Source organism: Rhodnius prolixus, unplaced genomic scaffold, assembly GCF_049639745.1.
Source record: "Rhodnius prolixus isolate KJV_2025 unplaced genomic scaffold, Rpr scaffold_3, whole genome shotgun sequence".
NCBI classification, from domain to species: domain Eukaryota; kingdom Metazoa; phylum Arthropoda; class Insecta; order Hemiptera; family Reduviidae; genus Rhodnius; species Rhodnius prolixus.
This window is the reverse complement of record NW_027411603.1, coordinates 45137481-45163819: the sequence shown is the minus strand read 5'-3', so window position 1 is coordinate 45163819 and position 26339 is coordinate 45137481. Positions and strand designations below refer to the sequence as shown.

The 26339-nt window shown below is 36.5% G+C and overlaps 1 protein-coding gene across 10 annotated transcripts in view; it reads left to right on the top strand.

The window, feature by feature from the left end:
* The window catches only part of ASPP (Ankyrin-repeat, SH3-domain, and Proline-rich-region containing Protein), a 602088-nt gene that overhangs the window by 192364 nt on the left and 383385 nt on the right, over positions 1-26339 (top strand). The window contains exon 1 of one of the 10 annotated variants that reach the window (XM_074125847.1): positions 22533-23034. The exons of the other annotated variants lie outside the window; for them this stretch is intronic. The gene's annotated coding sequence lies outside the window, so the exon portion shown is untranslated. Of the gene's footprint in view, positions 1-22532; positions 23035-26339 lie in introns of those variants that run through there. 10 annotated transcript variants of the gene reach the window in all.

Genomic DNA, 26339 nt, shown 5'->3' with positions numbered 1-26339 from the left:
ATGAATCAGTCACCAAAAAGAATGAACAACGGTAATTAGCTAGTTTTAAAAATTTAAATAAATTAATTATGTGGTCTATACTAGTTAATGGGGAACAGGCTTGGAACAAATTTGATTCCAGCCGATATTGCAGTTCAATGCAAAAAAGGGTCTAAAAAACATTACTTTGTCCTTGTGTATGTATAAGGAAGGAAGGACACTAGCCCGGTGAGTTCCCTAAATAAGCCCAGGGTGGTTTCTGGTCCAATATCAAGAGGGTTGAGTGATGTTGGGTATAGCTTTAGCTCTTTTTTTTCCTTTTTTAGATTGCTCCTCTTTATTGTAAAGCTAAAGGTATCTCTCTCTTGTGGTCTAGTGCTCAATAAATAGTTATTTAGTTTGGCTGGCCGCAATAAAGATACGAACACACGTGCATACGATGTTACCCTATTACATGTGACCTTATTTCCCCTTTTGGTACTGAACTTCCACTTAATATATCTTGGCTGAAACAGTATGAATATTACCAAATTCTCAATATTTACCGGTCTTAATAAAGTATCAATTAAGATGTTTTTAATTACAAAGAATAAGAAAGAGAACATGAATGGCCACGTTAGATAAGACTATGAAATAAAACTATGAAAACTAAGGTAAATTTCAATTTTGAAAAATAAACCAGTTAAGCGTGGAATTTAGTTTTAAAAAACCCCCCCACAGTGTGCGGAATTAAAATCAGACAATGACGTGTATACACGTCGAACGCAGGGGGAAAAACAACCCAAAGTTTGCAACGTCATAATAGTCACTGCAAGCGACTTTTTCTGTAATCTCTCTGTGGCTTGTGATTACAGAGCATTCTGTGCTCATTCAAAAATCTTGCACCGTTTCACGTATGCATTGCTCTAGTTAACTAGGGACACAAGAGCTTTTTTACAAGGAATAGAAAAGAGCTTTGAGTTCTGTGCAAAATGAAATCATGCTCGTACTGAGGTCTGAACCACTATCTAAGGTAAAAAACGGGCATTACACAAGGGTTGAGAGCTTCTATTTGTGTGCCTAAATCCCAATCTCTAATGCGGAGACCAAACATGTTCTTATCATTTGGCTGAATCCATAAAATACTTGGCAGTTCTATTGGTAAGATAAGGGAATCATCCCACCAAATAGTATTCTTATTGTATTTTATTAAAATTTCGAGTTTTTATCGTTAGATTAGACTAAAACCAGGGCGGCCTCAAGGCCTACGCCACTGCGACCCCTTTGGATCTATTGTGGTTCCCCTCACTCTAAAGCTCACCCTCCAGACCTGTCCTTTTGTGTCAGACTTTTAATTCTTATAGCGACTCTTGGGTAAAGCTCTCACAGACCTTGGTTATTCCTCCCCGAGAATAACCATACGAGCCCCTCGCACTGACACAACACGTGCAGTGCCGTTTCCTCCTCTTCCTGGCAGAACCTACAGAGGCTATCTTCTGCCAGGCCCATGCGATGCATGTGTTTCCTGCAATGGCCAGTTGATAGGCCTACAATCATCCTTATAGCTCCACGGTCTTGAAGTTTTTATCGTTAATGGCAATTTTATATTTTTCACAACGAGTATATACGTCGAACGCACCGTAATACACGTCAAACACGTTTAACAGGTTAAAAAGTTCGCATTATTTCCGTTTTTAGTAATTAGTAAGAAAAATACGCTTATCTCTTTGATAGCATAATTCCGCTTTGTTCTTCTTTAAAATCTTAAAGCTGACAGCATTTTTTTTCAACAAATTACGTACGTTGCCTTGAGAAAATTCTTCCTCAAAGTACTTAGGATTCCCTTATTTGAATTGTAAAGCATTACTGGCACGCTTTTCAAAATTAATATTACAATGAGATCTTGATTAGAAATGTTCTGCAAAGGCTAGTCATATCTAACTTCCTTCTGGTATACTATGACTGCAGACAAGCATGCAATGCTGGAATAGTATAGTGTTGACACGGCTAGGAACCGCTCCTACTTTATAATATTTAATTGATGACGTTTAAATTAAATATTAATATCCACTATTACTTTTATTTAATATTTTATTAAATAATTGTAATTATTTAAATGGATAATTAGATAATCCACCTTTATGTTTAGTTTTTCTTCGTATTAAGTTAGGTTTATATTTTCTACTCGATGTATAGTTCAGATCATGAACGCTAGGTGTCGTTGGCTTGACATTTTTCTTGTGTTAGAGAGTTGATTCTAGAAAAATGATTGATTTGCCAGCAAGTTCCGTTAACTACACACAATATGATGTATCCTTTTTAACCCGTTTTTTGGGGAGGATTAATTTTGCAAATAAAAAAAAAAATGGAAAAAATAGGTTACAGACTTTCTTGAAGTGCAATATTTTATCATCTGAGAAGCGATTGGGCCCCCAATTTTTTGTTCAGTGCACTGCTAGCATCTGAACAGTGTTCTCTCATTGCACACAGTACTGTCCATTACCGAACTATAAGAAGCTCCTTTGGAAGGGAAAATTAAAGGGGCCAACAGCTGGATTCGAAACCAATTTCTTCTACCTTTCCTAGTATAAAGAATTACGGTTCGCATCAAATGGTTTTTATTGAGAATCTAACCATGTACACCCAAAAATTAATGGTTTAAAAATTTTGTTAACACGCAAATTAGTGTTAACTCAGGCCCATAAAAGGGTTCTTCCTTATTTTACTTCTGCTACAATGAACCTTATTCATTAGAAGATAAATTTATCAGACTATCGAAGATTATTTTATCAGAATGAGAGAATGTTCATTCATCTCTTAAGGCATTCCATTCCCATTCATGATTATTTTGAGATAATGCACTCTCTGTATGTAAGCTAGTTAGCATGATCTGCCTTTTGCTTTGCGCTCAATTGATCTTAATCCCTAATTATTCTTAAAATGCTGTAATTTATTAGGAGTTAAGTTTAGTTTGTTCATTGCAGATTAGTTTGTCTGTCGTAAATGTCTGTTTTGAGCATTAATTTTATTAAGTTCGGTTTGATAGATTATCAGTACCTAAGTACAAATAGTTCATAGCTCAAGTTAATGCCATTAAGCACACTACCACATCAATATTCTTCTTCGCTAAATTTGATATCTAATTTTCTGGATGTTTATTTAAATATTTGTTCTTTAAAATCTTGTGATATAATGTTTTACAAATAGAGATCTTTAAAGGGTAAAGAGCGTTAGCTTTGCAGTGCTTTGAGATCATTTACAAGAATAAATAACATATGTTTTTATCTATTTATATATTTATTTTAAAGAAAGAATGATAGATCTCCAGGAAAAATTAAAATACACTTTTTCTCCAATCATTGCTATTTTAACAAAATCTTCGGAAAATCCTCGATGTCTTTGAATTTGGTAGAAAACCAAATCTCACTGGCCATAACTACCTATAAATCCCTTTTCTCCATAAACTAGCAAAAAAGTCGTTTTTATCCATTTTCATTTCACCATAGCTCTTTCCAAATCCTCTATTCCAACCTCCACTTACTCTACCGCAATACCAGTAATCCTCATGGAGTACTTTAGCACTAAAATAATCTTCATGATAATAGAGGAAAACCAGCGTTTATCTTCTCCAATCCAACTTCTGGACTTTGATTTATTTATAACAGTTTATTTGACATTCACTTTTGCAACAATTGATAGATAGATTAGACTAGGGCGGCCTCAAGGCCTACGCCACTGCGACCCCTTTGGATCTATTGTGGCTCCCTCACTCTAAAATTCACCCTCCAGACTTGTCCTTTTGATCAGACTCTTAATGTTGGAGAACGACTCTTGGGTAAAGGCCTTGGTTTCTCCTCCTCGACTGCATTGCAACAATTGATGCAATATAATAATAATAAAAAGCATTAAAAAAAAATCAAGAACTTAAAAACAATATCCAGACATTCTTAAATCGTATAAGTAACAATATCGACCATAAATTTTCGCAAACAGCTTACAATTTACTACCAACTTTTACCCACATACTTCGAGAAACAAACGAAGAATATTTTACCGGCGTAATTCCATCTAAATTTCTAAAATATCGACACGATCGAATTTCTTTAAAGTTTTTGATTTCTCGTTCCGCTAAGGAAGAGGAAGTAAATGAAGATGTACCGGAAGATGAAATATTAAAGAGTTTCCTTTCGACCTACCAGCTGCTTTTTTTTTTTTTATTCTTAAATTAAGTTCTTTTTTTATTCTTTTTCGAGATTCTCATTTTTCAGAAAATGATCACCTGAAATTTGTTCATTCCACAGTGTTTATTCTCAGTAAAGTATTTCAATTTTAGGTCAACCTTTACTAGCATTGTTCAGATAATCATTTGATGAAACTTTTCAGAATTTGAATTAACAGCAAATTCTGAAAATTAATATAATGTTCAGTTGAGTTAATTTGCATTTTAAAGTGTGAAGACGGAGCATTTAAAATGATAACATTGAACATGTACGCCAACCATGTCGCAGAACGTGACCAGGTTATTTCTCCCCTATTCCATACAAGGTTGTTCCTAAATCAGGTTCATTTTCTTCTATTCCTCTTAAATACGTATCTTGGTAAAAATTATATGTTTTTTGGTTTTCACAGTGGGGGGGGGGGCTTGTTTTTCTTTTTTCACGATATCTGTATTGTTTTTGTTCATCTTTTTCTTTGGTGTGATTGATACATTAATCGAAAGGGATTATCAGTATTCTGCCAATTTGAGTCAGTAAGTATTTATTAGTTATATGACCAAACGTTTTTCTTCAGGGCTTATATTTATTAACAATTGTAATTTGTTTTACGTTGTGGATGTTAACCTTAAAATCCACAACGTAAAAACATTACAATGGTTATTAACCAGTTAACTGTTTCGACCTTGTTGGAAAATGTGTCCCCTATGTGCGTCGAACAAAAATAAGCGATGACGAATGTATTCGTCAAACCCAGAGTATGTTTGTTATGAAGTTGGGTTGCTGCAATTATCCCGGGTAGGTCGCAAACATTACAGACTGGTATTTATGCTAATGAATCCCTGACCAAATGATAAAATACAAATAATTATACAGGGAAATATCTTGGCAGGTTTAGTAGCCCACGATGTTGATTTGGATGATCGCTAAATCTTGGAACTCCGCACATGAGCCAAAAGCTCCGTCTCTTGAATACAGGTAAATAGGAAACAAAAGGATCCTCATCCTGTTTTTTATTACCATGCGCGCCACTTACTGCATAATCTAGCCTAACACAATATATGAATTCGTTATTTGATTCAGTGATGATCAATAAATGTCAAGGATACATTTACGAAGACTAATTCATACTATATCTATCTATTAGTTCTTTTTATTTCGAGATGGCCTCAAAATATTCCAAACTTCTTGCAGTTTACGAATATATTTTAGTTTTAACTAAAAATTGCAAAATTAACTGCCGATGGTCACTACTGAAAACGCATGACGAATATACTCGTCATATCCCAAAATTTTACACTTTTTTCATGACGAATATCTTCGTCATAGATAGTTAACTGGTTAAATAACATATAAGCCCTGAAGATGACCCTACTGGGCTTGGCGAAAGAAATAGATCAAAAATTACGACTAAAATCGATAATAATCTATCTTCCATAATATTTTTGAAATAAGAAACGCCTGGTTAATCCAGAAGTGTGTGTGTTGTTTTACTAACAATGTAGGGCTTGTACTTAACAATAGAGATAGAACTTGAATAATAATTAGAAAGGATGTAAAACAACGGAAGCAGTTACTTCCGGAAGGAGACATGCATTGTAGAGCAGGCAAACTTGTTCATCCCATTTCCGCAGTTATATTGAATGCAGTATGTTGTAAGATTAATTTAGTTCTATTAGTCATTAATTGAAATCTATAATTTTCTCTTAATGCTAAAAGGATTTCGATCGTCTGAAATTTTAAAATAGTATTAAGGGCTATTGTCCCAAAGGATGCGCATCCAACCGTCCAAAGCCATTATGAACTAGAGTTCCTAAAAAAAAAAAAAATCCAACACCTAAACTGTAGGTCTCTAAAAGTGTAGCAATTGTAGGTCATTCAGTCAGTACTCAGTTAAAGGGATGGTTAAGATGGGATACCCGCAAAACCCTAAGCACACCTGAAAACCCCTTCTTCCTTGATTCCCACTTCTACCTGTTGGGAGAGGACAGAATAAACTAAATACTGCCCTCTGAGAGTATTTCACACTTTAAAACCTTCGGGTTATACTAAGAATATAGTTCCAGGATCTGTTCGGAATAATGCACTTAACAGAATTCTACCCTACTAAAGTAATATCTAATGGTTTGGGCCGAACATATTTGCTGCAATAGAACAGCAGTGCTATGCAAATGAATGCTTTTCTTCTTAACGAATAATCTTCCGTAAAATTACCGATACAGTTAGCTGCCCAGAGAATGCTCTCTGACGAGCGCTCTTTCTTCCTCTATCGATCTATTTTATATGATCAAATGTTCTTAGAATAATTCAGAGTATTTTTGTTGCTTATACCAACTTATTTCATAGTGTTTCCGATCAAGGCAAATTTACTAAAATTGTATTTACTCCTGAAATATTCAATTTAAGCTCCCTCAAAGGACGAAATAATGGTTTAAGAAATGGTTTATATGTGTTTTTCAAAATATTAAAAAATCGCTGAAAAATAAAATGACCTCGTATTACGGTCGATAACGTTCGAGTCCTTCCGGTCAAGAAATTAATAGTAAGATCTAATAAAGTTAAAATAATAACCAATCAAAGTAGAACTAAAATTATGAACTGGTAAAAATGCCACGCCGAATCTTCAGAATTAGGGTTCAGATGTTAGAAGTTACAAGTACCTTGGCGGCCTATCGAAACGAATATGGTCTAGGAATTAGAGTCAGTACATTCTTATGAGAGGTCACACTTAAAATTTCGGACAAAGACTAGATTTTTAGATTTTGAACGGCGGGACGGACCCATGTCCCACGGCACCGCAGCTAGCAAGAGGCTTATTGTGCCTTCCCCTTTAGGTCTAGTAGATGAAACCTCCTCTTCTAAGAAGGTTGAGGGCTTTCCCTACCAGTTCCTTCTGCGCTACAATCTCCTCTGGTCTTAAGGTACCAAAGATATCGTAACGCAATCGAATAACAGTGAGAGGCCGTTTCTTCCTTTTCCTGGCACAATCTGCGCAACGGTTCCGAGCTAATAAGCCCCTACCTTGTACAGGTGCTTACTGAACCTGCCGTGTCCTGTGAATAGGCCTGTAATCAGATTGATCTGATTTCTGCCCAAGCCCAGAGTCACTTTGGTTCTTTGTTTGCACAACAAGGGCATAACCCTCTTGCCGTGTTTGACCCCAGGAAGCACCACCCAGTACTTTTCATGTTCTCTCTAGATCCAATCTCTGAGAGCCTCACGAACTGCACCCCTAGTGATCCCCAGGACCTAAAAAGACTAAAAAAAACTCATAATATTCGTTTTCTTTTTTCTTCTTATTTTTTAAAAAAAGCTTTTCCTGCAATTTACAACTGCAACAGTTTTTGCCACAAGTAAATATGATAAATGGTCCCACAGCATCAAGGTTATTTGTGTGGAGAGGGCATCCAGGTTTGACACCCCATTATTGGGAACACTTATTATACTGCTCTCACGATAAGAGTAGATCGCGATCTACTCTTCTGTATCCTCTTGCAGGATTAACCTGGTATTAGGCAAGAAGATAGGGGATTGATTAAGATGAGCTGATGTACAGAATGAAATTTGAGAAATCGTGTTTTCGCTAGATCGTTGAAGAAAGGGGATTTTAAGAACTTGATATTGATGAATTGAATTGAATATTGATGGCTTTAATAATGATAAAGATACTTTTGATAATATTGATATCATTAATATCAAATAACATAATATTTAATATTGATAAATATATAATAAAGAATTAAATTTATTCACATTGATGGATTTAATATTTAGTAAGTTATTGGCTTTAATATTGATGTTAACTCAAAATTTTGATGCATTACCAAAAATTGAGTTTAAGTTAAGTAGGTTGACCCCAGTTTTCTGCGATTTAAAAGAAGTACGATTTCTTTGTTCTTGTTTTACTAACTACTACTTTTACTTAAACATTTTCTCAAAAATACAAAGCGTTTGTTCCTTGGGGTGGGGAGGAATTTATGGATTTGAGTTAACGTTATTCCATCAAAAGTTTCTTGAAGCCATTCAATATTCAAAATTCACAAAATATTTACTAACAAAAATTTGTAGCAATACCTGTAGTGATGCTGCATCGTGTTGAAAGTATTGCATCTCCATGAACTAAATTTTGGAGAGGGAATGACAATTATTAATTCTATTTTTATTAATAATTTTTATATTCATACTTCTTTTTGGTTTCCAGGTACGTGGTCAAACTGTTATTCCTTGCTTAAAATTTGGTGTTGGGTAAGTTAGCTCACTTTCATCATTTTACCCTATTATTAAAAATATTTATTTAAATAACGGGGACAAATTTCGCAAGTTTACTGGGAATAATTTGCGTCATATTTGAGAGTACATAATTGGAGATATTTCTAAATTTTTAGCAACCAGCACTAAACTGGGTCTAGTTTGTGATGAATTCCACTTTTTTTTCTTAGATGGCATCAAAAGTTCACTTTTACCTATACCTACTGTTTCTTTTTTTGGGGAGCCAATTACTTTTCTCTGGTTTTGAAGTAACATGACGACATAGAATTAGTTGAAGGCACACTTCTCTGATTAGAAGATGGTATACGAACTTTTTAACTGCCTTGCAAAGAAAATACGAATGCGAAATTTAGATACTAAGATGATGTTGTCGAAGTTACTTAACTTGCTTGCTGAAATGCTCGCCTTTCGCACTACTACGATGAGTTGAAGTGGCTCTTTCTTGTCTACCGTCGCCAGTATTTTTTGGCTTCATTCCTTTACCAAGTTAGCCAATCTGAAAGACCGTATTATATTTTCCAACACTTCAAGTTCCAAATTCTCGATCCATTCCTCTTAATACTAGATCTCGTTCCTCTCTTCTCTATATTCCCTCACACTGTTCTTCATTCTTGGACAAATCTTTCTTAATTCGCGCTACCTCTCTGTGGAACTCCTTACCATCATGTGTCCGCCATGCTCCTGCCCTTTACATCCTTGAATCCCTTCTGTTCAATTATCTCCTTTCTACCCAGCTTCCTTAGAAATAATAATTGAATGCTTTTATTTCCTTAATTTGTATTATTATTTTTTGTAATTCTTTTTTAATTAATATTTTGTTTATAAATATCTGAAATACAGGCCAAACCAATAGGACCTCCAATTGTACATGTTTCCATTCTTAGGGAACAATAATCCCAGGATAATAAATTTAGTTTCTTTCTTTCAAATCATAATCCGCATGACAGATTTTAGATGAGTTAAATTCCTACAACCTCAATGGTGGTCCAAGGCATTCAAAACTTCTTCGCGGAAATAACGGACTTCTCAATCCGCCGGTACGCGAGGACGGGCAATTAGCTCGTGAATGTAAGCGAAAATGATGAACGTTTGGATTTTTTACACACAAACGTGTGCGCGTTTATATAAACGATATTACATTAGTGTTCAGGTGATCATTGTTATAATCGCCATTATTGCTACTGTGTGTTTCTGTACTTATAGGTCTTACTTCTTGATGGTTTTTGAATTACTTCGTCCATTTAGAACTGTTGTTTCCGTCAGTCATTTATGCCTTATGTGCACAGCTTTCTCCTCAGTCTTTTGCTGTGTTCTTAGTGACATGACATGGCGTTTGTAGAGAATGATTCACTCTCACTTCTCCTCTCTCTCACTTTCTTTCATCATGGAGAAATTATTGTCTTTGTGTAGGTTTTGACTTTTTACCAGAAATATAGAGCCCTCAGGAAACGAAAATAAAACAAAAAAAAAATATTTTTACAACAAAGACTTAATATCGTAAAACCTGCATAATATGAACATGGGAAATTGCAGTTAATTCTCATTTGATACATGAGGGTGTTTAGTTTTAGACGGCTCATTTTATGCCTAAACGGTCGATCTGAGCAAAAAATGGTAGAGGAAAAATTTGTTGCCCGTCACCTCTAGTTTCAGAATATGTGACCTGATTTTAGATTCCTGCCCGCATACGCGACAGACGCGCGTCCAAAAGTGAGGGTTCACCCCCCATTTTCTTATACACAGTTTTAAAGAGTATAAAAAGTTATAAAAGAAACCGGAAAAGGCAAATTGATATCTTTAAAATTAAAAGTGCTAGGCCATTTCAAAATCTGATATTTACTAAGCATATTTCAATTTTTTGAACTTGTTATCAAAGAGAAAGAAGAGCTCGCTAGAGGTCATTTTTATGTATTTTTTCATCCCCTTTCTACTGCCAAGGCTGTAAAGCTAGTATTTTTCTTAATAAGTCGTTTTACGAGTGATTTTTCTAAGAAAAATCAAATGTTAAGAGCTTTAGATGTTCTCAAGCATACACTAAATGGCTAAAAATTAATTTTACATCTGTTACAAACAAGAAGGTTTAATAATTATTTGGCAATTTTGGGAGAGTAGCGTTTAATTACCAAAAAAATTGGAAACCTCCTGTCACATATTTAAGTGATCAATATCTTTCATGTAAAGGATCAAACTTATTCCTTAATATATCAAATAATGCACTTTACTCAACTTGTGAAGCATTTACTGTGCCTTCAAAGGTGCCTCCTCTGGCTCGCAAGCCAGGTTAGCCAGAAGGTTATCAACTGCTCTCTGTATCTGTGGAGCGGTTTGGTCACAATGTTGTACACCTATGCTTGTGCCCATCTTAACGATTTCTCTATCTTAACGAAAAACGCGATTTTTAGAGTCACAACATCTCTAGATTTCTTCATTTAGCGAAACGGATGTTCTTTTATTGGTTTCATTTTTGAAAAAGTAATTTTCTGGCGGGCTTCACTAATAAAACCTATTTTTTTTTAATCAAAGGAAATAATTTTTTAAAAGAACTTTTTAAACTATAGTCGTGCCAATCAAAAACTATTTTTAAAAATCAGGAATGCGTACAGTAAGATTAATCACGTATATTATATAAAGCAATCACGTACAGTCTGTATTACACTGAACATCCAGGATTCTGTATTGGTAAATGGACCACCCACGGCTTATTGCTTACATTGCATTCATGTCTCCCAGCTATATACCACTTTGGCCAGCTATCTTTAGATCATAATTTCGGAAATTTATTAATCATTAAATAAAAAAATGTTATTTTAATTACTGATGATTATGGTAAATGATTAAAATTTATTTGGCAGAAAATAAATAACATCTAGATACTACTTTACTCAAATCTACATGGTAGTTATTTTAAACGGAGGATGTACAAGGAAGATAGCCATCTTTGTGAGAGGAGAGGGCTTGGCCCCTTGACCTCTTCTTTACTGGGGGTCCTCTTCGTGGAGCCTGATATAACTTAATTGCTCCTGATTGGCAGTTTTGCCAGCGAGAAATGTTGACGGGTAGTTTTATTTTTTCCAAAAATGGAGATGTTCTCTGAGAGGATACTCACAAGACTAATATATATATATTGAACTCTTGAGTTTGTAAAACAGTACCATTGCTCTGAGCTTAAGCTTTATAATATTATATAATATATATAATCCCAATTTAACCCACTTTAGATATATTTTTGGGCCCAAATACCAACTAACAATACCTTGAAAACAGTTGCAACAATGTTTGGATATGTTTTGGTCATTTTTGAGTAGAATAGTATAGAAAGCAGGACGGGACCTGAACCCCACGGCACCGCAGCCAAAAGAGGCTTATTGTTTTCTCCCTTTTTAGATCCAGCAGACGAAACCTCTCCTACTAAAGAGTTGGAGGACTTTCCCTACTAGTTCTTTTTGCACTACTACCTTCTTTGGTCTCAAAGTTCTGAAGGTTTCTTAGCACAACCGCTCGATTGCAACACAATCGAACAGCAAGTGAAAGGCCGTTTCCTCCTTTTCCTGATACAATCTGCACAACAGTAATAAGACCCACCTTGCACAGATACTTCTTGAAACTACCATGCGCTGTGAATAGGATCAGAGTAATCTGATTTCTGACTAAGCCCAGAGTCAGGCCATAATACTCTTGCCGTGTTTAACCCCAGGAAACATCACCCAGTTCTTTTCATGCTCTCTCTCCAGATCAAATCTCTGAGAGCCGCGCCGAACTACACTCTTGGTGACCCCCAGGACAGGTGTCCGGGTCAATGAAAGTAGTGTTAACTCCGTTCCTGGTCAGTTGGTCGGCTGTTTAATTCTCCTTGATCTTTATTGTGTCGAGCCAAATTGTTCCAATGCCATTTTACACTCCCAAACCAGGGAAGAGGTAGTTCTAAAGGAAGTAAGGACCTTCAGTGCAGCTCGGCTGTCCGAAAAGATGCAGATCTCCCCATTTCTAAGATCCATTCGCAGCATAAGTTTTAGGTCATGTTAACTACAGGCAGTATTAAGTATTTAGTGATGCAGTTTCATAGATCTTGTAATTGTATCGCTGTTTTTATCCTTTATTTCATAGGCACCTTTATTTCACACCCATTTCTGATTCTCATCTATCAACAGAGATTGATTCTTCAGTTTGGTGTAGAGAATTTGACTTCAACTAGATTTCTGTCATACATAAATCATGTTATCTATGTGAGATAGTTCAGCTGTGTTTGGTCCTAGAGTTCGAACTTATTTGGAAGACTGGGTGTCGAGTTGCAGTTTACTTTGGTCGTTCGTACGGTTTTCATCAAAGTTGGAATTATTTCTGAACTTTGAATAAGAATCAAAAAAACCCATCAGAAGCCTAAAGAACATCAAGCACTGGTAAAACGGATAAAATCTGTGATCATTTCCCAGCATTGCTAACCACATTTACTCTCTGTTCAACATTTCTGTTGAATGGGGCCAAGTAAACGTTTACAATTTTTCTTTTGTACTAGAAAGGTTTGTGGAAGATCAAAGGAAATATTGTCAGTGGAAAACAGAGGGAAAACAGAGATTGTTCCGAAATGGGGATGGGGAGGTAATAGTCCCAAGTATGTCTGATGACTTTTGAAGGCAGGTCGTTAACGGTAAATTGGCGGGAAGTGTGATTGTAGACATGGCAACAGCGCGCTCAGGCGGGCTCCCCTCACTCTGCTCGTCCCATCAGCCCCCCCACCACCACCCGGGAGAACTTGCTCAGACCTTCAAACTGGTAGTACTTAACGCTCAGACAGCGCCAGGCGGGAAACAAGACAGGTTTGCCAATCCCCCTCCTCACGTAATATTGCTAAAATTTAATTCTCATTAATAAATAGCAAAAAAATTATAGAAATTTTTCTTTTTATTTATTTAAATTAGTTTAAATTTACATTCTCATTAGTCTGATCTGTCATTTAGTTAATTCTAGTCCGTGGCGCCGCCGTTTCTGCAAGGTTTTTACATCTATTTTTTTCCTCCATTTATTGAGTTCAGTAGAGCGTGACGTTTTTTATTCTCTCTCTCTCTCTCTCTCTCTCTCTCTTCCTTCTTGTCATTGTGCCACAAAAAAGTTCAAATTTGAGTTTACACCGGAAACAGATGATCAAATTTCAAACTTCTAACTTATTTTAGACTTTTTCTTCAAGCTCAGACGTGTAATTCTTACTAAAATTATAGTTTGTGAAGCTGTTACTCAAATTGAAATGAAGTACCCCAAAATTACGCGTCAATAAGAAGCTATAAATTTTATTCTCTTGTAACATAAAAAAAAAAAAACCTTCGCATAAATATAACGGATACGGAAGTGCTTGCGATCGCCGATAACAAAGTTGCTTCATAAGGTTTTTTCTTTTCTTTTTCTCTTTTTGTCTGATTTCCGGAAGTTGCAATCAATTTTACGAGTTCTTGAAAAACACTAGAGTGCATTGTTAGTAAAATGGAGTTAAATGAAAAATACGTGTCTGATCGGCACTTAGATTTTTCTCTTTCTAGAAGCTACTAACAGCTCAATATCCGGTGTTGAGTGTTGTCTGTAATGTTGTCTCTTTATCTCACAGGTGTTGACGTGTCGAAAATTAAGAAAACAAATTATCTCATCATTTCAATTTTTTGTTTTTGGCCTTCTGTGCGTGCAGATTAGCAATTAATATGGTGTGGGGTTATATTTAATCGCTCTGTAGCTAACTACTTAATTATATTAGAATTTGATTATGGTTGATATGGTTTACTAATGCCTCCAGTGTTACCACTATTAGCTTTCGTCAATATCTGTTGTACGTTAGACGGTAGTTCCAACTTATGTACGAGGGTCGTTTGAAAAGTCCGTGCAAAAATAAAAACTACTTAATTTTTTGGGGTAAACCGTTTTTATTTTTCAACATAGTCTCCTTTTAGGCTTATACACTTCGTCCAACGCTGCTCTAGTTTGTTGATCCCTTCCGAATAATAGTATTTGTCCAAGTCTGAAAAATAGCCATTCGTTTCTGCAATCACCTCCTCGTTTGAATAAAATCTTATTCCCGCTAGCCAGTTCTTCATATTGGGGAACAAATAGTAGTCCGAGGGAGCCAAGTCTGGAGAATAGGGGGGATGTGAAACGAGTTGGAACCCTATTTCCATTAATTTTGCGACCACAACTGCTGAGGTGTGAGCTGGTGCGTTATCGTGATGGAAAAGGACTTTTTTGCGGGCCAATCGTGGGCGTTTTTCTTGCAGCTCGGTTTTCAAACGGTCCAATAACGATGAATAATATGCACCTGTAATAGTTTTACCCTTTTCCAGATAGTCGATGAGGATTATTCCTTGCGAATCCCAAAAGACAGTCGCCATAATCTTTCCGGCCGAAGGAACGGTCTTCGCCTTTTTTGGCGCAGATTCCCCCCTGGTAACCCATTGTTTAGATTGTTCTTTGGTCTCAGGAGTGTTGTGATGTATCCATGTTTCATCCACAGTGACGAAACGACGCTTAAAGTCTTGCGGATTCTTCTGGAACAGCTGCAAACCGTCCTTGCAACACTTCACACGATTTCGTTTTTGGTCAAGCGTGAGCAATCACGGCACCCATTTTGCGGATAGCTTTCTCATGTCCCAAATGTTGATGCAAAATATTATGTACCCGTTCATTCGAGATGCCCACAGCAGTAGCAATCTCACGCACCTTCACTCTTCTGTCATCCATCACCATATCATGGATTTTATCAATGATTTCTGGAGTATTGTCCTCAACAGGGCGTCCAGAACGTTCAGCGTCACTTGTGCCCATATGGCCACTCCGAAAATTTTGAAACCACTTATAAACTGTTCTAATCGAAGGTGCAGAGTCACCATAATGTTTATCAAGCTTCTCTTTAGTCTCCTAAGGCGTTTTGCCTTTCATAAAGTAGTGTTTAATCAACACACGAAATTCTTTTTCGTCCATTTTTTGAAAATCACTCGACTTCTTCGATTCAAACGAATGCCAAACACAAAGAAATAGACCGATCTGGCTGAAACTTGGTGTGTGTTCTTCCAAGAGATGCTACTAACTAAACATAACCTCGATACGCGCCAGTGGTGCTACCTCTCTGACTTTGCACGGACTTTTCAAACGACCTCGTATATCATTTCAAATTGCCAACAATCTTATTAAAGTACTTCAATGCGTTGAATTTTTCACTAGAACTGACAGAATGGGGGAACTTTTAGAGGTGTTTTTCATCGTATGTGTGTGTCACTAACTCTCAAATTCGAAAGTTTAAAAAAAAAGAAGATATTTAGGTTTGTTTTCACCCTAGGGCTCGGCAATATGCTTTTTGGGATAAAATTATTACCACAAGTGGCCCTTTACTCTGAAGTCTTTAGGGATTTTGTAGAAAACAAAAGCAAACGATATTCTTTAAAAAAACATCGTACACATATTGCATTGCATTTAATACATATATTAGATCTGTTATTTGTATTTATATTATCTCATAAAAATGTTGGTTAAGGCAAATATTGTAAAACAAATATAGGAGGCAGTGGTTAGATGATTATACTTTCATTTTAAGTACCCTTTTAGTACAATATACGTTCTCATAACAATTAGGAATTCAAGTTAAAAAATATATATATATATATCCAAATTTAGGGAAAATAGCTGAGCGGTAGCGCCATTTTGATGGATAAATTTTGAAATTTGTAGCCATTTTTTTTAATTAACACTTAAAAAGTCATGTGAGTCTTCACGTGCGATTAAAAATTACCCAAGACAAATCCAAATAAACCGGAATATTTATTATAAAAACGTGCATGTAATAATAAATACCACTGTATTAAAACTTGACAGAATATATTTTATAGTGTAGATAGAGTTTAAAAAAAATATGTAGGTCACCAGGTCTTTCATTCTCGTTTCCCAAAGCAGAGAGAGAGACGAATCGTTCTAGCTGATGGTTGTTAGGTCGCGCGATATCCTTGATTAAGTAGGCCGTATTAGCCTACACCTTCTTCCATTTCTTAAGAGAGCTTTGCCAACTTAACTCTGGGCGTCCTACTAAGCTTTATTATCGTTATTATTTTTCACTAATAGCATATTTTGGTTTGTTATTCCTTTTCCCTATTTTTCTGTTACGTATTTTGTTTAATTTCATAATTTTCTTAATTAAATCAAGATCAAATACGCGAATAGTAACATTTATTTCAAATACGCATTATTCCGGAAAGCTTAAAGTTAGCTTGTAAAGTTGGTGCCCCCAATTTATGTACCTCCTCTAAACCGCCAAAGTTTCTGCCAATATCTCCAATTAGATTACATTTTTTGTGCCAGTTCTAAATATCTTTTGTTTATTTTCTTTCTAAACTTCCTGCAGTAGTGGAATCCATAAAAATTCATTAATTCCATATGTGACTCACATCTTGGTCATTAGCGCCTGACTCACTTAATGTTTTATTTTTAAATCTTTTATTGAAATCTGCGACTGCAACGGTTGTTGCAACAAGCAAATGTGATGTAATATAGTGTCTTGATTGAAGATTGGAGAAGGCACCCAATGACACTCCATTAACGTGAACAGATCACTATACTGTTATGAGGAGAGTAGGTCGCGGGGGCCATCTTCTCTTCAATCTCCTTGGAGGATTACCTGGTAATGTGGAAGAATATAAGTGTTCAATTAAAGGATTAGGATGAGCTGCTGTAAAGGAATGAAATTTTAAGAAAAGTTTTAGTAAGGTCGTTAATGAAAGGGATTTTGAGATCATTATGAATGGTGAGATTAGAAATATTAGAATGGAGCGTTAAGAAGTTTTCGAAGTATTTTTGGACTGTAATGCCTGGAGGCGTAGTGTGTTGGAACTCTTAGTCGATCCCCATACTTCAATGCCGTATGACCAAATAGGTTGCAATAACAGCCAGGTATAAGAGTCTTTTGTTTTGTAGGTTGGGTTTCGAACGTTTGTCAAGTAGTCTGGTCTAGAAGTTTGTAGCATTGGTTAGTTTCTTGTCTTTTCAGTCTAGTATGGGGATTCCATGTCAACCGTTTGCTTCTAGGTACAGTCCACAGTACTTTGTCCACAGTTAGTATAGGAATTTGGTTCAAGATGATGGGAGGTAGGATTTTTCGTCTTAGAGTAAATTTAATAATAATATTTCGTGCAGGAATTAATTGCTTTATTTTAGAGCTAAATATAGTTTCACTATGGGGATATAAGTACATCTTAGCCAATCAAGAACTAGCCGATTTACCCCATCATTATTAATAGGGTCTACGAGATTCAAGGAACTCCCTCTCTCCTTGTGTTGAGAATGCATTCAATTCAGTAACCGGAAGTAGATACGAAGGGTAGCTTCTCACTCTCTCTCTCTCTCTCTTAGTTCATTAAATTTATGTATATACTTTTTGTTGTCCTTAAGGGACTAATGTCCCAGGACATTAATAAACGTATTTCTTTCTTTCTTTCTTTCTCTACAGTGCACTGGTGAGGGTGCAACCATTTTTATAAGAAGTGCAATGTGTCATCAAATGTTTCCAGCTTAGACCCACAATACTCGTAGTCTTATACATTAACGCTGATTTGTTCCAGTTTTTTTTTTTTGATGATAAATGTTGCATCAATCTGTAATGAGTTCAAATATTTGAACAGTAAATTATTTCTCTTAGCCCGTTCTATTCTTCCGGTAAAAGTTTGCCAGTATTCTCATATTTATATTAACGATAGATTTAAGCTTTCTGTTGATTAAATGTTCAGAAGAATCGAAACTGGAAGAGTTCTCGACGCTCTCATAAAATGCTTGAGCATGAACGCTTGTTAAGAGAGAACAGTTTCCAGTTGCTGCAGCAACAGCAAAGTAATAGAAAATTTAAAAAAAAAACTATTCTAAATGTTGTTCCTAAGCACGATTTGATGATCATATTTTATGTAGTTTGAATGTTCTCAAGTAATGTTCGCCGAACAATGAAGAGCATAAAGAACTAGATAAAAAAAGAAACAAAACCATAAATTAAAGCAACAGAAAATGATGTAAGCAATAGAATGAATGCGCACGGACGTGAAATGATTCGATAAACATTTTAATCTGTACGTGATGTTTTTTTAAAAATTATTTTGATTCCTCATTCTCTGGGCCTGAAGATTGGCCAATAGTCCAAACTTAATAATCTGATCACGTCAACTAGCACGCAGTTTCAATCGGGTGTGTGAAATAAAGATTAATTTTCGAATAGTTTGAAGGAGATATTGGTAAAAAAAGACTGAGCTCGTAAAAGAATTGTCCTCCAAACAACAAACTTTAGCAATATAAAGAAATAATTAATAACTAAATGCTAAGTAGAGCGTAAATGCTTACGCATAGACACAGCTTAAATTCGTGCCAATACAACTTGATTGAGTAAGCTGAAAAGTTAAACTTTTTTTTTTTATTTTTTTTTTTTTATTTTTTGGCATTGGCTTTCGCCATACAGCCAGCATCGTCTAGGTGCTTATCACTAGAATATCACTCACTCTCCATTCTTACCTACAAATACATTCGCTTCACACATTCATCATTCTACTATATACCGCTATTTACATAAACTACTGCTAATGGATGGAGCAGCACTCTGTGCTCCTGCCATCCTTCTACGAGCTTAACCAAAATTAAAATCACGTAATCCTTCTCTAAGCATTTTCTTCCATTCATTCTAATTCGGCTATAGCTTTTAAATACATTCATATTTCATTGCTAGCTCTGCTATCGACTTAAGCACATAAATGTTGGTGGAGAATATAATGTCTTTGTAGCGAAATGGTGCATCTAAATACCTGTATATATCGTCAAACATGCGTTTCCTTTCTACCACATAACGTGGACATATCATTATTACATGTTTGAAATCCTCCTCCTCATTGCAATCTACGCAAAGAGGAGAGGACCTTTTGTTGATCCTGTGTAGATACGATCCGCACACCGCGTGGTTCGCTCTCAGCCTGCTTATTGTCGTAACAACCCATTTATTAGTGACAGTTCCCTTAAACCATGGTTGTCTAGGTAACTGATCTGCCATAGTTTTATAGAATCTACCTTTATCACCATTATTGTAATCTGTCTGCCATTTTTGTAGTGCTGCTTTTGCAATTATACCCTTGATATCGGTGTGTAGTACTTTATAATTAGCCATTTCCCCACTATTGGTGGCTTCCTTTGCAAGTGTATCAACAATTTCATTCTCTTTTATACCACAATGACCCCTTACCCACAAAAAATTAATGCAGACTCCCTTCTCTTTAAAAATGGCAATAGTTTCTACAATCTCTGCGATAATGTGATTCATTCCTGCAGACTGGTTGTGTATATGTGATAATTTACACAACGCACTCTGGCTGTCACTAATAATGGTATATTTTTTATCCGACAACGAATAAATATATTTTAAAGCCGTTAAAATAGCCATTAGCTCCGCTGTATAGATGGACGCCTCATCTTCTAATTTAATTATCGTAAAATAGTTCCGAACCGGATCATACACAGCACTTCCGACTTTATTATTGATTTTGTACCCATCTGTAAATAAACGATATGAGCCCGGATAATGGGAAGAAATGTAATCTTCGAAGGCCGCGGTTCTCATCTTTTCCGGCACCTTTATCAAGTCGAAGGAAGTGTTAACACTTAATTCGCTCAATAAATGTTCGTATTTTAAGTTGTACACATCTAACTTATTATTAGAATATACCTTATCTCTAAAGGTAGAGATTCTAATAAAACTTTCTGTGTAAATGGGGCCTTTCTTTTTTGTCCAATATTTGTGAGTGAGGACTTCGGTATTTAATTGGCTTATTTTATTATAAATTATCCGGTTCGTGGCTAATTTTTTTAAGACATATCGATCGGACAGTACTTCTATTCTATAAGCGAGCGGTAATTCGCCAGCCTCTGCGTACATTACGTCCACAGGTGTGCTGTTCAAGAATCAGAGACACAATCTGATACATTTATTTTGTAGTACGTGAAGGGGTCGCATAACATACTTGCAGGCCTGACCATACAGAAAACACCCGTAATCCAGTACCGCTCTTATTGTGGCCCTGTAGAACATTAGGGACACCTCCGGGTCCGCCCCCCACTTCCTATGGGAAAAGGCTCGTAATGTGTTAAAGTAAAAGTTAAACTTTCAAAAGAAGGTCTTTAATTTCGGGAAGCTGAATGTTAAAAAGGGCAAAATGGAGTAGCCGATTCTCAGGCAACTGGAGTACTTGATCATTAGCCTAACAAAGCCTAAGAACACTTAGACTTACATCCCAAACACTTATAAAATGAACAAAGGGCCTGTTCTATGTACAACACTGACCCTTAAAGGAGTCCCAGTAGATCTTTTGGGGATTTGGTTTCTAAGAGACACTCAGTACACGCCAATACCTTAAACCAATCAATTTTTCGTTGATCGGTTTCAGACTTTCATCCATGATCAGAGGCAGATTAAACAGAAGCGCAGTCGAAATCTTTACAGCAAACTGATTAATCTAGGTCTGTAAAGATCGAAAAGAGACTGGTATTACACAAATATGAGTGCTTCTAAGGACGAAATCAACGATATTATCCAGAACTGCTGATCCAACAACATTTTTAAATCAAAATTTATTATAAATATGACTACCGCGAATGGTAAGATGGTACTCTAGATGGAGGTACTATACAAAATCACAGATCCTTCTTATTTAGGTTAATGTCGTCTCTCTTTAAAAGCTCTAATGTGACTAGATTAGATTAGATTATCGGGGTGGGACCTATGTCCTACGGCACCGCAGCCAAAAGAGGCTAATTGTGCCAGCTCCCTTTTGGATCTAGTAGATGAAACCTCCCCTACTAAAGAGGTGGAGGACTTTCCCTACTAGTTCTTATTACGCTACTATCTTCTTTGGTCTCAAAGTTTCAAAGGTTTCACAGCGCAACCTCTCGATCACAATGCAATCGAACAAGTAAGAGGCCGTTTCTTCCTCTTCCTGACATAATCTGCACACAACAGTTCCGAGCTAATAAGCCCCAGTTCTTGTACAGATGACTACGACCTATGCGTACTGTGTAAATGTATTGGGGTGGTAACAGTATATGTTGCTTATGTTCATGTCGTTATGCTGGGATACCCCTTGAAGAAGTGGCTAACACACATCCCCTTACGGGGTCTAATGTGAATAACTAGCCAATTACAGATTGTAGTATTAATAGAGCAAACACATTTCCTGAGGATACGGAGCGCTTGATTTTCTGTAATGGTTTGGAGCATGGATTTTGGACGTGTACGAGTTCCACAGTACGAATACAGCGTGTCTTCATTTTTATTCGTTAGTAAAGTGTTAACAGTGAACCCATCTGTGACAATTTGGGATTCAAAAAAAAAAAAGTAGGCATTTAGTTTGCTTATTCTGGCGGAGCAGAATGGAGGAACTTCGGGTACAAATGAAGACCAAGAATGAGGATGATCCGGCCAAAGGTGGAAGGCGAAATTTGCGTAGGACTGTCTTGAGAAGATGAGGACATCAATATCAGCTGGGCCGACCTTGCTGCCAAAACAGAAATCCATAAACAGGTTTCTGAACTGTTACTTTGGTCAGGCAATAGGTTAATAGTTGAATTGAAAAACCTTGCGCTCATAATACTAGGCTAGTAATAGACCACACTTCCTTGTAATTCTTATCATTTCCGTTAGATCTACTAATAGTAAACAACAACAGAGGATGAGGGGCGCAAAAAAAAAGTGTCAAACAAATTACATAGATAAGTGTCCTTGTGATGCATTCGCCTAGGATGCAGGTCAAAGAAGCACCTGTGTATGTAGGTATGTGAATCTGTGTACAATGTGCGGCTAGAGGACAGATTGGGTGGCTATCACCTGCGCCTGCATGGATATGTGGATAATGTATATATATACAAATGGGAAACGTTTTCAGGACGGTCCTTATGTTCCACAAAGCCTTATATAGTTTAGGAGGGGGGGAGCCTAGCCTGTGTAAAGGATCACCCCCACCTTTAGAAATGCTTTTGGCCTCCCCCTCTCGTCTGGATAGAGCGGCGGTGCTGGAGAGGGGGGGCCATGCAGTCCGGGCTCAGGTGGTTCGACCACGTTGCCAGTAGACCTGCCGTACTCTAAACTATTCCGTCCAATTTTTGTACGTTCGTTTGTAGTGAATGTGATTTTGTTTTGTTTTATTTGTTCAATTGTGTTCCGGTTTGTGCAATATTTCTTTTGGTTTTTGTGAGTGTTCGGGTCACGTGAAAAAAAAAAATTAAACGAAAAAGTGGATAATATCCGGTCAACTTTGAGAAATTTTGGATTTGGATTACCGGTTTTCTAGGCAAAATCTTCTCAAAATTCTTCAGCAACAGCCAACCGAAGTTCCCCAAAATTTGTTGTTCATGTGCGATGTTTATCCCTGATTTAGTGTCAGTTCTTGTGCGTGATTAATACGAGTGAAGTGGGAGCAACAAAAACAAAGAATCCTTTTGTGAAAAACCACCCCAAAAAAGGAAGAAAAACATCTCTCAGTTTTCCCCAACAAAATCAAACTGTCCCAAGAGAATATCCTGTACGCTACAGTAAATCACCTGCATCATCCTCAGCCAGGTAAAAGGATAGCAATGTTTGAACTATAGTTTTTCTTTTTCTATTTGTACCATCCTGTTTATAGTTTTTTTTCTGAAGCAATGTGCAAGCAGCAAGGAGAGTCGAAAGAGGCGCTGCTCCAAGCTAGAAGCTACTAACCAACAAGAGCACGGGCTACTCGCCCCAGCGAATTCTCTAAAACCGGTATATCTGGTGGCAAGGCCGTACCTCTCCAACCTGTTGCATTCAACTTAAACCAAATGGATAGCCACGGATTTCTGTGGCTTTTTTTTTTCTGTTCCTTCTTCATCTTCGTTTTTATCATAGTTCGGTATTTTCATTTATTCCAATTTTTTCTGACTGAGATTCTTTAAAACTACGTCTTTGCGTTGATTTTAATATTGTACATATTCTCTTGATTCACGAAACAATACAAATGATACTGATGCAGAAAGCATAAGCGTCTTAGATCTCTCAGAATCCTTGTAAACAAATCTCAAATCAAAGTTATAGCTTAACAAACGTTATGTCCGCCGTCATATTTAATCCTTTTCCATTAAAATACACATTTTTGTCCTTCTGGTGAGCTAATTATTCATCTAATTGGGAATTTAGTTACGACATTTCATGCTCAAAAAATATTCTACAAGTTAGCAAGTTAGAGTTTTCTGTAACGAGAGAACACTGTACGAAAACCGGCGGTGCACTGAAAAAAAGCTCTGGGCGCCTATGTTGATGCAACTATAATTAAAAAAAAAAAAAGATTGGCACAGAAACCAAACTTCTGCTAACCAATCTTGCACTTTTATTTGAAAGAATATCCACGAATATTATGCAACATAAATATTTTAAATGCAACTAAACCATTATTTTTAAGTACACAATATCATGAAAGATGCAAGGTCCCAGTGGAAGTTGCATACAAAGTTGGGTTATACCTTATACTTAATTGCTCCAATAACTAGAGATAGTTTGGCTGAGTAATTCTTAAATTTTTTGTGTAAAACGTATGGCTGTGAATAGTTCGCATTTCGAGGTCTCCTGTAGTGCTGGTTGGTGTAAGATGAACCATTATGCTGTTCACTCGAACGCTCTCACCTTTAATTCTTTTGCAAATGTAAATAACAGTCTTTTACAAGAGCCAGAGTACATATGGTTTTAAGTTGGGACTTCCTACAGGGAATTGGGGAAAGAAGAAGTAGTCTTACATGGATTTCAGTCGTTTTGTAGTTAATATGGTTGTTGTCCACCTCAGAATGTAGCTAAAAATTTTACAACCTATTCAGCCAATGCTATCAGCCTATACATTAAATTCAGCTAATCTGGACACTTTAAAAAAATAGTGTACCCTCTGAAACCCCACCTTAAACTTTCCTTCTAACCTGATAAACATACATTTAACATAATACACGTATTATTCAAAAAAATGTGTTACCAACATTAATTTTCATTACATTTACGTCAACGTTTATTATATTACTTTAAAAAACAAAACTGAATTCCAGGGTAATAATTCTTATTTGTTTTTTGATAACGAATTTGTTAAACCTCTATTGTTTTGTTAAAAATAAGAAATTTGTTATCTGAGTTGGAATTCGCGCTGGAATTACTTTTTTAGGAATTTAATCTCCAAAAATTACCAAGAAAATTGGATATCGAGTTTGTTTAAAACAATAACAATATCGATTCTTTTTAATTTGTGAATTTATTGTTTACGTAAATAGCCTTTAAAGAAAGCTTATTGTTTTTTTTCAAATTCTTATCGTCAAATTGTTAATAGTACCTGTAATTTGGAAATATCAACTTCAGGGCCAGATTAAGTTTCACTACTAAGTACGAGGGTCGCTTGAAAAGTCCGTGCAAAGTCAGAGAGATAGCACTACTGGCGCGTATCGAGGTTATGTTTAGTTAGTAGCATCTCTTGGAAGAACACACACCAAGTTTCAGCCAGATCGGTCTATTTCTTTGTGTTTGGCATTCGTTTGAATCGAGGAAGTCGAGTGATTTTCAAAAAATGGACGAAAAAGAATTTCGTGTGTTGATTAAACACTACTTTATGAAAGGCAAAACGCCTCAGGAGACTAAAGAGAAGCTTGATAAACATTATGGTAACTCTGCACCTTCGATTAGAACAGTTCATGAGTGGTTTCAAAATTTTCGGAGTGGCCATATGGGCACAAGTGACGCTGAACGTTCTGGACGCCCTGTTGAGGTTTCTACTCCAGAAATCATTGATAAAATCCATGATATGGTGATGGATGACAAAAGAGTGAAGGTGCGTGAGATTGCTAGCGCTGTGGGCATCTCGAATGAACGGGTACATAATATTTTGCATCAACATTTGGACATGACAAAGCTATCCGCAAGATTGGTGCCGCGATTGCTCACGCTTGACCAAAAACGAAATCGTGTGAAGTGTTGCAAGGACGGTTTGCAGCTGTTCCAGAAGAATCCGCAGGACTTTAAGCGTCGTTTCGTCACTGTGGATGAAACATGGATACATCACAACACTCCTGAGACCAAAGACAATCTAAACAATGGGTTACCAAGGGGGTAATCTGCGCCAAAAAAGATTATGGCGACTGTCTTTTGGGATTCGCAAGGAATAATCCTCATCGACTATCTGGAAAAGGGTAAAACTATTACAGGTGCATATTATTCATCGTTATTGGACCGTTTGAAAACCGAGCTGCAAGAAAAACGCCCACGATTGGCCCACAAAAAAGTCCTTTTCCATCACGACAACGCACCAGCTCACACCTCAGCAGTTGTGGTCGCAGAATTAATGGAAATAGGGTTCCAACTCGTTTCACATCCCCCCTATTCTCCAGACTTGGCTCCCTCGGACTACTATTTGTTCCTCAATATGAAGAAATGGCCGGCGGGAAAAATATATAATTCAAACGAGGAGGTGATTACGGAAACGAATGGCTATTTTTCAGACTTGGACAAATCCTATTATTTGGAAGGGATCAACAAACTAGAGCAGCGTTGGACGAAGTGTATAAGCCTAAAAGGAGACTATGTTGAAAAATAAAAAAGGTTTACCCCAAAAAATTAAGTAGTTTTTTTTTTGCACGGACTTTTCAAACGACTCTCGTAATGGTACTGATAATGATAAGAAGAGAATATTTAGCGCAAGAAATAAAGAGGTGGAGATCGTGATCTTGGGCAGTCCCTATCTTCAAAGGCCTGCTGTCTCCTAATTGCCCTTAACAAAGGGACTGAGAGCTAGTTAAGACAGTACTTCTTCAACTTGGTAACGTTTAAAAGGGTCAATTTAGATATGCTATTGAATATTTTGAACCACTCTATTATTTACTGAG